This window comes from Carassius gibelio, chromosome B24, assembly GCF_023724105.1.
Source record: "Carassius gibelio isolate Cgi1373 ecotype wild population from Czech Republic chromosome B24, carGib1.2-hapl.c, whole genome shotgun sequence".
NCBI classification, from domain to species: domain Eukaryota; kingdom Metazoa; phylum Chordata; class Actinopteri; order Cypriniformes; family Cyprinidae; genus Carassius; species Carassius gibelio.
Window position 1 is genome coordinate 12,534,271 of NC_068419.1, and position 12,937 is coordinate 12,547,207.

The 12,937-nt window shown below is 35.4% G+C and overlaps 1 protein-coding gene and 1 long non-coding RNA gene across 4 annotated transcripts in view; both read right to left on the bottom strand.

The window, feature by feature from the left end:
* LOC128013001 (semaphorin-5A) overlaps window positions 1-4,700 on the bottom strand; it is a 125,107-nt gene extending 120,407 nt beyond the window's left edge. For 2 of the 3 annotated variants that reach the window (XR_008183230.1, XM_052595674.1), the window contains exon 1: window positions 4,324-4,700. The gene's annotated coding sequence lies outside the window, so the exon portion shown is untranslated. The remainder of the gene's footprint in view (window positions 1-4,323) is intronic. The other variant, XM_052595672.1, reaches the window with a different exon arrangement.
* Window positions 4,701-8,833: 4,133 nt separating this feature from the next.
* Window positions 8,834-10,720, bottom strand: LOC128013003 (uncharacterized). The gene is made up of 3 exons (XR_008183231.1): window positions 9,754-10,720; window positions 9,604-9,641; window positions 8,834-8,969 (listed from the first exon to the last, which is right to left on the bottom strand). It is a non-coding gene; the product is annotated as an uncharacterized LOC128013003 (long non-coding RNA).
* Between the last annotated feature and the right edge of the window lie 2,217 nt (window positions 10,721-12,937).

The window sequence follows — 12,937 nt, forward strand, 5'->3', positions numbered from 1 at the left end:
CGCTATTACTCTAGTCCTGCTCCAATCTGGCAACGCTGCAGATCGAATGAACTATTCCAGCATGATGAAAGAGTCTCTTTTCTGGACTGTACGCTCGCAAAAAAACTTGATACAGCACAAATTTCTCGTTTCAGACTTGCAGGCTTTTAGACATGAACAATACTGTGAACAACCTTGAAGTGAACTTAAAAAAAAAATCCAGCTAATTTTAAATCCGATGTCCATGCTGCTCACATCTTGAACGTAATTGTTCAGTTGTAAATAATAATTGAAAGAATTATGAATAATGAATTCTCTCTACAGCCTAGAGGAGACAGCAAATAATGTTTATGGAAACTAACAAATAGTAATTACAATAATCATCAACATCAAGAGCAAGAATGTGAATAACAGTCAAAATACAATCAGTGCTAATTACGTGCTGCAACCATATCAGATCTGTCCTGACATAATAACTCATGTTGTTGTACAACATACTTATCTAATCTTCTTCGGAAGCTATGGCAACGTCAATAAACTTTCACGGGTGACAATTACGCCTACTGTTACAGTCGCTCCTCTATTGTAGTCTGATTTATCATCAAGGTTGTGTCGCACGTAACCACAGCAACCCTTCACTGTCTAACCGACTGAATAAGTTAGCGCATCATTAGCCCTGACCTGTCTGCTCCTCAGACCAGCTGTTTCCTCAAGCCTGACTTATTCTACAAGGGTAATAAAGTGGCAGCCATTGTTTTATTCTCCTCTTAAGACTGCCAAGACTGTTCTGTGATCAGTACAGGAGCACTACCCCTGAATGGAGATGTGGCGAGCTGAAGCTAAATATAGATGAGGGACAAAACCGCTGGTAAACAATGGAAACACACAACTCACTTCAGGGCAGCTAAGTGTGTGAGAGACTATGATGAATGGAATTATCACATTTTAAATGGTAGTTTACAGCAAAATGGATATTCTGTCGACATTTGTTCACCCTCGCCCGTTCAAAGCGTATATGTGAAAAGTTTTTAAAGTTTTTTTTTCATATGATGAAAGTCAATGGGGTCCAAAGACACACTGTGAAACTGTGATACATTGCCATTCAAAAGTTTGAGATAAGAAAGATTAAAAGGAAAACACACACACACACACACACACACACAGAGACAAGAATGAATGCTTTTATTCTGCAAGGACGAATCACAGGAATAAATTAAAATATTTAAAATGTGAAAAATTTAAAATATCTTCAAACAGAACAGTCAGAATAGTTATTTTAAATTGTAATAATACTTCACAATATTGCTGTTTTTCGGACAAATTAAACGCATAAACCTTTTTACATATTCTATTTTCCACAAAAAATTTAAGTTTGGAAATGACATGAGGGGACATAAATAATTGTTCAATTTTGGATTCAGTTCACCTCCCCCAAAAAAAAAGAAAAAAAAAGAAAATTCCTTCATTAATTAATCACCCTCATGTCATTCCAAACCCTTAAGACCTTTGTTTATCTTTGAAACACAAATTAAGATCTTTTTGATTAAATTCAATAGCTTTATCACCCTGCATAGATAGCAACACAACTGACACATTCAAGGCCTAGAAAGGTAGTAAAGACATTACTGTGTGACATCAGTGGTTCAACCGTAATTTTACTAAGCTACGAAAATAGTTTTTGAAAATATAATGACTTTATTCACCGATTTCTTCTCATCGATTGTCAGTCTTCAATGCGTTCATGAGAGATATTCTCATATAGCTTCATTACATTACAGTTGAACCACTGATGTCACATGGACTATTTTAATGATGTCTTAATGATGTCTTTACTACCTTTCTGAACGTGATAGTTGCATTGCTCTCAATATGGAGGGTCAGAAAGCTCTCGGATTTCATCAAAAATATCTTAATTTGTGTTCCAAAGATGAACGAAGATCTTCGTAATTAATTACAGAATTTTCATTTTTGGGTGAACTATCCCTTTAAGATCTTTTGGTATTTTGTCCGATTATGTAAAACAAACAAGGAAAGTGGAACAACAGGATCTCTGGGCTGTCTAGCTGTGCAGGTGCTAGTTACAGCATACTAACAACTTCACAATAGCTGGTGACACCTTCGTAGCACATGTAGGCCAGTGGCAGACTAATAACTTGGGTTACATATAAGAAAAAAAAAACAATCTTCATATTACTAAAGCATCCATGGGGCGTTCTAAAATAAAAGCACTTTCAGTGTAGAAGTGTTCGACACAATGGCTGACATATAAACGTAATGATCTCATGTTGACTAAATTATTGCTTTAGGACAATAACAGTATTAAAGAATTTAGAGTTTAGGTTAATTCAGTGACCCAGAGTTCTTTTTTTTTTTTTGTTTTTTTTTTTTTAGTTTAGGACTGTTTTAACACGTCCACTGAGATTCAGTGTTGAATCTGCACTGTAATTCGAACCGCTCTCATTGCCCAAAGGTATCTCATCATACTCTTTCAGAATTCAGCACTTTTTTTTCCGCTTTACATTCCCGAGCCGCTCTGTCCTATGGGACCTTAACGACTGTGCCTTTGCAGGCGAATGAACTCAAAGGACTTGCACTGCTATGATCTAAAAGTAATTTAACCATCTGGACCAGGGTCACGTTTTTCCAGAAGCCTGCTGGTGGCGTTACACTATACACATAGACTATATAGAGCTTAGGCTTAAAAATGTATCCTACGCTGAAGTGCAACTACCTTTAAGCAAGTAAAGAAAAACTGAAGAGAGCTTGGACATCTTCCAGGTCTTGAATGTCATCATATATTCAGCATGGGTAAAATGCATAAGGGTACAGTCTGGAGAGATCAATGGAGCAGGAAAGCTATGAACCGCTGATTTCAGGAATGCCAAACGTGTTTGGAATCATTAAGCAAATGCATTTGCTCTCCAAATTACTTGAAGTGGTTATTTCCATTTTCCAAAATTTCACAGTGAGTGATTAAAAAAAGATTGCATTTGACAATTACTGCATGGTTTTGAATGCCCAAAGTTGATGCCTAATGACCTGACACATTCTCTGTTAGATTAAACTAAATATGTCTGATCACAACAGCAAGTGTGACGACACAGTCCGGACACACTGCAAAGGTCACAATGCAGGAAAATCAAATACAGAAAGGTTCATATATGACCACTGAGCTAAATGAGCTTGATGAGCCATGGTTGAAAGTGGCTGTTAACGTAGAGTGGGACATCAGGTAAAGTGGAACAAATACATTTCATGATTGAGTGTCCTTTAAATAAGAGGAGACAATCAAACGTAGCAGTCATTAATAAAAACCCGCAAGAGTCTTTGTCAGTCTGAAAATGTCTTCATTTGTCTTACATCATCATCATCATCATCATTGTGATTAAGCTTAAACATATAATCAATCCAAACGAAAGAAAAAAAAAAACAATAGTAAATGAGAATACTTCTCTTAAACTATAAAGAATATAAATCAGCTTAAAAAAAATCACTGTGCTGTATGATTAAAACACTAAAGAATATTGAATTACAAATAAAGATGCATGTTACAGAATTGCAACAGCTTTGTTATAATACATACATGACAGCAAATACGAGTTACATCTTGACAGCTCGCTTTAGATGATTACTACCATGATGGTCAATTACATATTTTCATATTAAGCGAAAATATGTTTATTTAGTTTAATAGTTCAATAAATGTGTTGTATAAAAGTTAGTTCCTCTCGGCTGGAGATAATGAATTACACAGGCTAAATCAAATGACCAAAATAAAATTCTGCCTCAGTTAATAATTTTCAAATCATAAAGAAAGAATTAAGACACAAAACAAAGTTTAACTGTATTTGAATCCATTCTTTAAAACTAGAATGCTTGAAAATACAGAATCTAACTGGAAAAAAAAATCCATCAATATCAAAGACTTAGCAATGTAGACTAGTTATATACATCTTCTGCTAGCAAACAAAGCGCACAGATGCTGAATGAAGACGTGAAACTGTTTCATTGCTGTCAAAAGCTGCTTCTCCTCCAGACTGTAAATTACTCTGAGGCAGCACCACCACGCGGTAAATATGATTTCATCAGCAAAAGTTCCACAAAACAGACGTGAAAGCACAAATGCGTAGTGGTAAAAATGATTTCGAAAATGTTTTCCTCATTAATGAGAAAAGTGAAATGACAGAGGAAATATAAACATGATAGGCTAAATAAAACAGAGTCAGAATGTTTAACGGTTTTAGGAACTTAATGCATTTGAACACGAGAAACACAGAAACCGTAGGCTATTTGCATTGTTTTGCCAAATAGTCCCGTAAAGGAAAAACATAACGAGTCACTTACCAAATAAAGTGCCACAATATTCCTCCTGATCATGTAGGTGAGAAGAAGCAAAGAGTCAGAAAGTTTTTTGAAATATATGACGTGTAGTAATCCAAATATCTCTACAGTCCGCACAGGGAGAATAGTCCGTCAGAGCGCAGCTTTCTGTACGAACTCAACCTGTAAGGTAGGGTACGCGAATAAGACCCAACGACTTCCACTACTTTCCCAGAGGACAGTGAGAGCGCAGCGGCCGAAGACGAGCAGCAGTGCCGCGGAGTCCAACTCACTGGACACTGACAGTTCGTGTGAAGCGCTCCAGTCAAGAGAGCGACAGAATGAGACGCGCTGCCAGCGAGCGCCCCCGTGTCTACAGTGAGCAACGCGACGCGACAAGACCGGAGCGTCCCATTGAGCCAACGCGCCTGTCTGCACTGCGCGCGTGGACAGCTTCATTGATGATGATAGGGCGCTCTAATTTGTACAACACACAGAAGAACATCATTTGAGTTTACAATGCGTGAAGTGGGAGCACTTGATTACTTGTGTGTATTGTTTTTTATCACCCTGAAAGGTTTAACAATCCTTTTGACTTTTTTTTTTTTGGACTGGTTCTTATTACAGTAGCGTAAGACACCACCAGAGGTCACAGTTTACATTAGTGCTTATACTGATTTTATTGATTGATTTATTTATGATAAAGACGGTATACAGTTACAATAAAAATAATTAGACTTATGTCAATATGAAATAATAAAATAAAATAATTAGAAAAAAAGACCACTGAATGACACAATTTTCGTCTTTTGAACACAAAAGATGATATTTAAAGAATTTTGATAACCAAACAGTTGACGGTAGGCATTGACTTCTTATTATAATAATTATTATAATAATAATTATTATAATTTCATACTAGAAGTCAATGGCTACATCAGCTGTTTGATTAACAACATTCTTCAAAATCAACATTGAAATTAAAAATTATTTTGTGCTCAACAAAAAATAGAGATGTTATTCCACTGAGTCATTAAATAATTTTATAAATAATAAAGGCCTGTTCTAGATAACAACATCTAGGCCTAGCCTATATTTGCATCCACACAAACGGATAATAATGTTCTATTAACTGCAGTCCTGCTGCTAATGTATATTGTTTATCTGCTGAAAAAAAAGAAAAAAAAAAGTTCTGATTACAACAACATTGCTCCGTGTTTTTATCTTTATAACTGTGGTGTGAACTTCCCTATTTTCACAGAATTAGATTAGAATAGAATATTTATTATACAACTTTACCATTACAGTTATCGTTCATGTGAACAGCTCATATTTTATATGAAAAAAAAATTCAATATTTGGAATAGTTTAAGCCAAAAGTCTTGCATTAGTGCAAAAGAATACAAATTAGATCTTTATTTTAACACTCTGAATGCATCGTTTCACACTTGCAGTATAGTCTACAGTGCATGTTATATTAATATACTACATTTAAATATTCCAATAAACTTCAACACAGTGGAAAAGGGAATCCAGAGTTATTTACAGCTATACAGAGTAAAGGATTTAATTGTACTTGCTACGGTGCAATGCTGCTTTGGAAGGAGGCCTGTTTTTCAGCATCAGAAAGTATAATGACTTGGATATAATGCCCTACTTGTAACAGAGAGTTGCTATGCAGCCAGGCAAGGGGGAGAGAAAAAAAATACAAATAAAAAAGGAACGGCTGGTCCAATATTACCGTATATGCAATTGCCTACATGGAAGCAGAGTATTAAATTCCATGAATGACATACTGTCTCTGTGACTCAACTCAAACACCACAGAGGAGTTCAAAATGAGTGGCAATAAAACATTTACATTTGGATAATGCACAGTGATCTTGGGACACAAGGAGATTAAAGTCGTTATCAAGTTTAAATGTGGACTAAAACTTTAATCCTGCGACAATCTTATTTGCTGTTTTCATTAGCCAGAAAACACTGCCAAAAAGCAATCAAATATATGCCAGCCCGAAGGCAAGCGAGATGATCTGCTATTATGAGGTCCATAAAAAGGATATAGAGGCTTCTGAGGACTCACGAATCAAAGAGGATCCTGTATTGCTTGACAACTGTGTTTAACAATACATAATTCCAGACTCCCAATGAAAGCTTTGAAGACAGTCTAATAACTAAGTTGCCAGGCAACCGTCTGCCAAAGTTAAGACCCCTTCACCTGGTTCTTATGTAGGTTTTTGAACAAGTTTTGGCAGGGCAGAGAGATTATTGACTACACAAAGAAAGAAAGAAAAAATGGAGAAGAAACGCTGGTAAATTTTTACTAAGGAATGGAAATGAAACATGGAAGTCCGTTTCTGCCACAAAAAAAAATTCACACTTCTGATTTTACGAAATTCTGAATTTATATTTCTGACCTTTTTTCTCAGACTGTTGTGAAAATAAAAGGTTACTGCAACTTTTTATCTTTCTAAACTTTTCATTGAATTCTGAGTTTATATCTTACAATTTTGTAAACTTTTTCTCCTGCAATTCAGACTTTTTTTCTTGCAGTTTTGAGTTTATACTGAAGTTCAGACTGATCACAATTCTAAGTTTATATCTTGCAATTAAGATTTTTTTCTTCTTCTAGAATTTGGAGGAAAAAAAAGGTGACTACAACTTTTTATCTCATAATTCAGACTTCTCTTCTTCCAGTTGTGTTTCTAACTTGCAATTCTGATATTGTTTTCTGAATTCTGAGAAGTTTACCGCAATTTGTTTTTCTCACAATTCAGACTTTTTCTTGAGTTTCTAATCTCACAATTATTACAATTTTATTGCAATTCAAACTTTCTTCTCAGAATTCAAAGAAAAAAAAAGTTAATTATGACTTTTTTCTTGCAATTCTGACATTTTTCCACACAATTCTGAGAAAAATTTAATTGCAACTGTTTAACCCATAATTCAGAACTTTTCATGAGAAAAAAAATTGTGAAATATAATTTTGCAATTATGAGAAGTATAGTCAGAATTTTGAGATAAAAGTCACAATTAAGTTTTGTTGTTTTTATTTCGTAGGTGAAACAAAAGCAGAAATGTATTAAACTCTGAATAAAGCCTGAATTGTGACATAAAAAGTCGCAATTACTTTTTAAAGGTTTTTTATTCTGTGATGAAGACGAGCTTCTATAAGCAACACACTGAATTAAATGTAAAATTTTAAAGTAAGCAGTATTTTCTTGTAAAAGGTTCTCCAGTTAGCTTAGTTTTATTTACAGCTTCATTAAGAAATCATGTGTGACACTGTATTCATCTGGACATGCAGCAAAAAGCCTCATTGCTCAAACCCGTCACCACTTTTGCAACAGGACCATGTTGACCAGCCTTGTACTGCACAACCTTCATCTATCACCAAACAACTGTTTACCCCCACTGGGAGCATTAAAACAAAAGGGAAGCATAGAGCTAAACAACTACCACAGCAGTGATTCCATCATAACTGACAGGGGTCCCTGGGGCCACTCAGGGTACCATGAAGGAGGATGTCAAGCTGCCCAACTAAGTCCATCAGACATCATTCACCTCTGCGTACCTATCGCAGCTCGCTGGGGCGTAGTAAATAGTCCCTGGGTCAGGAAGCGAGCCGGCTGTATTGGAACTACTGACCTCTGTATGAAGAAGGAAGTTCCTAGCTGGAGTGGGTTTTGTGGAGTGATGCTCAGAGAATAAAAATGGATGAAGAGATGTAATGAAATGTACTGTTTCTCTCTTTTTCCTCTCGCTATATATATCACTCCACTCCCCTGTTTCTTTAAGTTCAGCCAGTTGCAGACTGTATTTGTCACTGTCCAGCCTGCTTCGACATGATGGATAGGATTAGAACATTTTCTTATTTTAAGAGCATGACTGAGAAGTTAGAAATCTGAGCATTACGGAGTCGAGTTCACCTTCAGCTTTAAAACCAATTTAGGTGCTCAAAATGAATATGAGCTTTTAAAGTGGCCATACAAGTATTAAAAATCAGTTCATACGGAAATAAAGCAGAGGCTCAAATTTCCGAGGATATTAACCACGATTAAATTACTTTATTTTAGCTCAACGTGAGGCCCAAATGCTCAATGGGTTCCATAAAGGAACACTGCAGGGGATAGAACTAATATATAATATTAAGTGAATTTCGACTCTCGTCAGATTAATTTTTTTTCCCCTCATGTGGAGACAGAGGAGATGCAGAGAGCTCCTGTTTCAAGGGAACTTCCCTTCACTCCATAACAAACACACTGAGGCCTTTCAGTGGAGGTTAAAATGCCACAACCTTGTCACCTCAAACCCAAACAGACCAAAGGCTAAAGCTTACCATTATACAAATTACAGGTTATCCTCCTGTGCACTAAGCAATTTAAGATAATGACTATTCAGATTTGTACACTCAGGATGGAACTTAAAAAAAAAAAAAGAAGGCTATAAAATAAGAATTTTACGTATACATAAAAACAAAAAAAACTTTTCTTAACAGAATGATTAGTGAAATTAAGTGCTTGATTTTGAAAATGTTGATCTTCAACCTCAGAAGTTTATTTTATTTATCAGGACAATGCATACAGTACAACAGTACACCTGTAACATGCCAGAGTTAGCCGATGGCTAATTTTCATCTGTAGTCCTGTTTGCCAGTTGTACATTGGCATCCTAAGGAAAGTACAAGTTCAAAAGTTTGCATGTACATACATCTAAAATTGTGAAAATGTAAAAAAATCTCACTACAATAAGTTCTAAAAAACAACATAATTATACACACAGGCATTAGCTTCATGTAGCATGCACTTCAATGCAATAATTAATAAAAGCTGTATTTTATATGAAATTTGAATTTTTTTGCAACCCTGCTACAAAACTAGAGTGACGTCCACATATTTGAAATAAGAGTAACAATAATTAGAATGTGTTTTTGTAGTTACTAATAAACTTACATTTAGAATAAATACTTTTTTTTTTTTTTTTGCTTTATACAGATCAAAGTCACAAGCAGAAGATAATGCAGCATGAAAAATGGTTGGATGGATTTTTTTTCTTACAATAACATAAGCTTGCTATTAAACAGTATTTAAAAATGATGTTAGGGCACTTGATAATAACAACAACATATCTAATGCTTGCCACCAGAATTCTCTGTTGTTTAAAAAAAAAAGAAATGGATATAAAATTGTACCCTGGAAAGTGCTTTATCTAACAACCTTATTACACTTATTTAATTAATATAAAAACCACATTTTATAGCATTTAGCTTCTTGTTAGAATTTAAAAGATTTGCTATTTAACTTACCATAGAACTTATTTCCAGACGCACCCGGTGACTTCTTCCTAAAACAGCATATTCATTATTATCAGTACACACGGTTTGATCATGCTGTCATGGTGTTTGCTAATCTAAAATGTTGCAATTAAGTTGAGCTTCAAATCATGATTCGCCCACCTCAGTGCAGGTAAACATCCATCATCTCTCACTCCCCCAGAAGAGGCCACTGCAGCTTAACAAGCTGCCCAAAAAACACTCGCATGAAAACAAGCAAGTTTACATTGGGGTAATTGGTTTCAGGCACACACCAGACAAGTTAATTAATTTTAATTACTCACCATGAACGGCAGGGGTCAGGCAAAAAGAGCAGCCGGGGGTGGAAAGAAGTTTAGTTTGCCACCAAGTTGCTCACTAGAAATAAAAAAAAAAAAAAAAGCAAACTTTGTTGAGACAAGAGGGCAGTTTGTTGCAGCTACTAATCTTCTTTCAGCGTCTGCCTCACAATTTCAAAGCTTGTCATAATATTTACTGCACATCGTGATTTGGGTGCACTGAAATACTACAATAATATGGATTACTCTTTTCATAGTTATCTGATCTTATGATGTTACAAATCATAAGGCTTACTGCATCTTAGACAGCTGCAAAAATGCAGATTGGAATTACAGTGTTTTTAATGACGGAAAAGACTCCAATGAGATGTACAAATGAGAAGGTTCGTGGATATACCACCCTTTGTTAGACCAGAGAGATCCTTATAATTACTTACATGGTCCACTTGCTTTCTAGAAATTGGATTGTGTGGAAGATGGTGGGCCAGTTTCATAACAAATGTAATTTCATGCAGTGCAGTGATAGCAAAAGAGCAGTGATAAAGCACACCGATATGGGTTTGTGACATCTCAGTAAAATCTCATGTTTAGACAGAAAGGACAATAAAGGTAGGTGTTTTTAATGTCAACTTGAAATGGGCTCGCAAGCCATTTACTGAGCTAATACGACATATTCAATGAAGGGAAAAAGTAGGAGATAACTTCATTTTTATCCATCATTGATTGGGTGTGAAAAGTAAGTGTTATTTGCTAGAATGGCACCAGTTGGAAGTTAGCTAGAGGTCTTGCTCTAGGTAACATAAAAAAATAGATTACATATATTGTGACGATCAATAGAGAAAAATATGTGCTGCTCCCCCCCCCCCCCCTTTTTATTTTCATTGTAAGCATGAGCTAGACCAGCGTTTTGTGCTCAAATCTTTTGCAATGTCTTATGCATGACCAAGTGTACTACAAATGTGGTGCTTAACTTAAAGGAACAGTTCCCCAAAATAGAAAATTTGCAGAAAATTTACTCATCATCATGTCATCCAAGGTTTGGGAAAATGTAGCATTCCATCACTTACCCACCAATGGATACTCTGCAGTTAAAAAGTCTGAATCAGGAGAGAAATATGCACAGACCAAGCATTGTTTATAAGCCAAAATAGTCCAGAAAAGTTTTAAACAAAAGGACTTTTTTAATGCCATTATTGTTACAAATTGGTGTATGTGCTAACGTACATAGGATAGTGTTCAAAATGAGGAGTTTACTGGAAGACGAAGGAGAATACAGACAATATACTACACAATACAATAGGTTAAGTTACAGCTACGTTCACAGATACACATTCAGCATTAACATAGACATTCCGGTTAGAATACAATACAATCACGGACACGGGAGAACTGAACAGACAGGGTATTTAAGCACACAGGTGATGAGGGAACTGGAGACAGGTGGGGATCAATCAATTAACAAAACAAGATGAGGAAGATGACCAAATAAGGAAACCGAAAGTTCATAAACGTAACAATTATAGATCATAGTTATTATTAAGTTATTATTATTATTAGATTATGAACTACTTTGGCTAGAAGTAATGGTTTAAAGTTTTAAAAAGAGGATCCACTGGTGAAGTGGATGAAAATTTGTCGAAATCTGTTCCACTGAATAAAATCTTCATCTATATAGTCAGTGGTTTATTCTCAGAAATGATTAATTTTTGTGTGAATTATCCTTTTAAAAGACACACATTTATACCTTAAGTTCTTTAATTCCACTGCCCTTTGTCTTACATTTTTATGTGCACAAATGCATTCTTTGTTACTCTTATTGAGTCATTGAATCGTTCACTTGAACCAAGTCATTTAAAAGCCTGATTTATTCAGGAATTATGCATAACTGTGATCCTGCAGTGTCTTTGGTTGGAACCATTTTCACTGGCAGAGTCGAAACAAAAAACAATAGCCAATAGGCCTTTTGTCTCTAAAATAAAAGCTAAATATTATTAAATTCTTGTTTAGTGAACTGTTGTATAGAAGCAATATCACACTGGCAATCTTGCTGCTGTTGGTTGAAATGAATTTACAAGTATAATTGATATGTATGAATATATTTGACGTATTTTAACAAAGCAACATTCATCTAATCCAAATACTAGATGAAAAACAACAGATTGATCACGATACCATCTAGCACAGCATTGATCTGTTTCAGATGAAAGAACAGGTTTTCCCAAATCATGACTATTATCTGGGATCGGAGGATTTGTGTCAACAATGCCATTCTGTCCTGTGGCCTGTCAGCTGTGAAGCATGGGATTGAATTTAGCTTGTAATCGAACAAATCATATTGTCTCAGTCTAGTGAGAGAGATAAGAGTCGTAATGTTGTCTTTTCACTCAATTGAAGAATCTGTTCCACAGAGTGATTCTCTAAAGAAGAAAAAGTTGAATTTGTCCACTTCAGTTTGGTTTTCTTTACGGTTTGTTAGAGCACTGTAATGGAGTCTGTTTGTGAGGTAGTGGCTATAGCTCAAAAAGAATGAAACGAAGTAAATATGCAATATCCTGACCTTTTGCACAAAGTTTTGGAACAAAACATAACTTCTTCAAATGAATTATAATATATAAGTGAATCCTAGCACTCAAATTAGACAAGTGAGACGCAGTTGTCAGTCGAACTTGACTTGTTTCTCAGGAGCGTTTCAAACTCCATCAGCAATTTTAATTAAACTGCTGCGTAATCTTCAGCGTCTATTTTTCTTTCTCTCTCATGCACATTTTGCTCTCGTTTTCTGAATGCTGCTGAGTGAACATAGTCACATTATCACTTAATTAATTTCTATCAGCCATGCCACAATGGCTTCTAGAGCAAAAACAGCATCTTTCAAAATGACAACAAGCTAGAATCTCTTTTGGTTTTATGGAGGGCCGATGTCGCATTCTCATTTTCACAGACCGTTCACTTGAAGCCTTGTGACATTAAGAAAGCTGACAGTCACAATGGATATTAGGTGAAGTAGTCATCTTGAAAAATAATGGTTA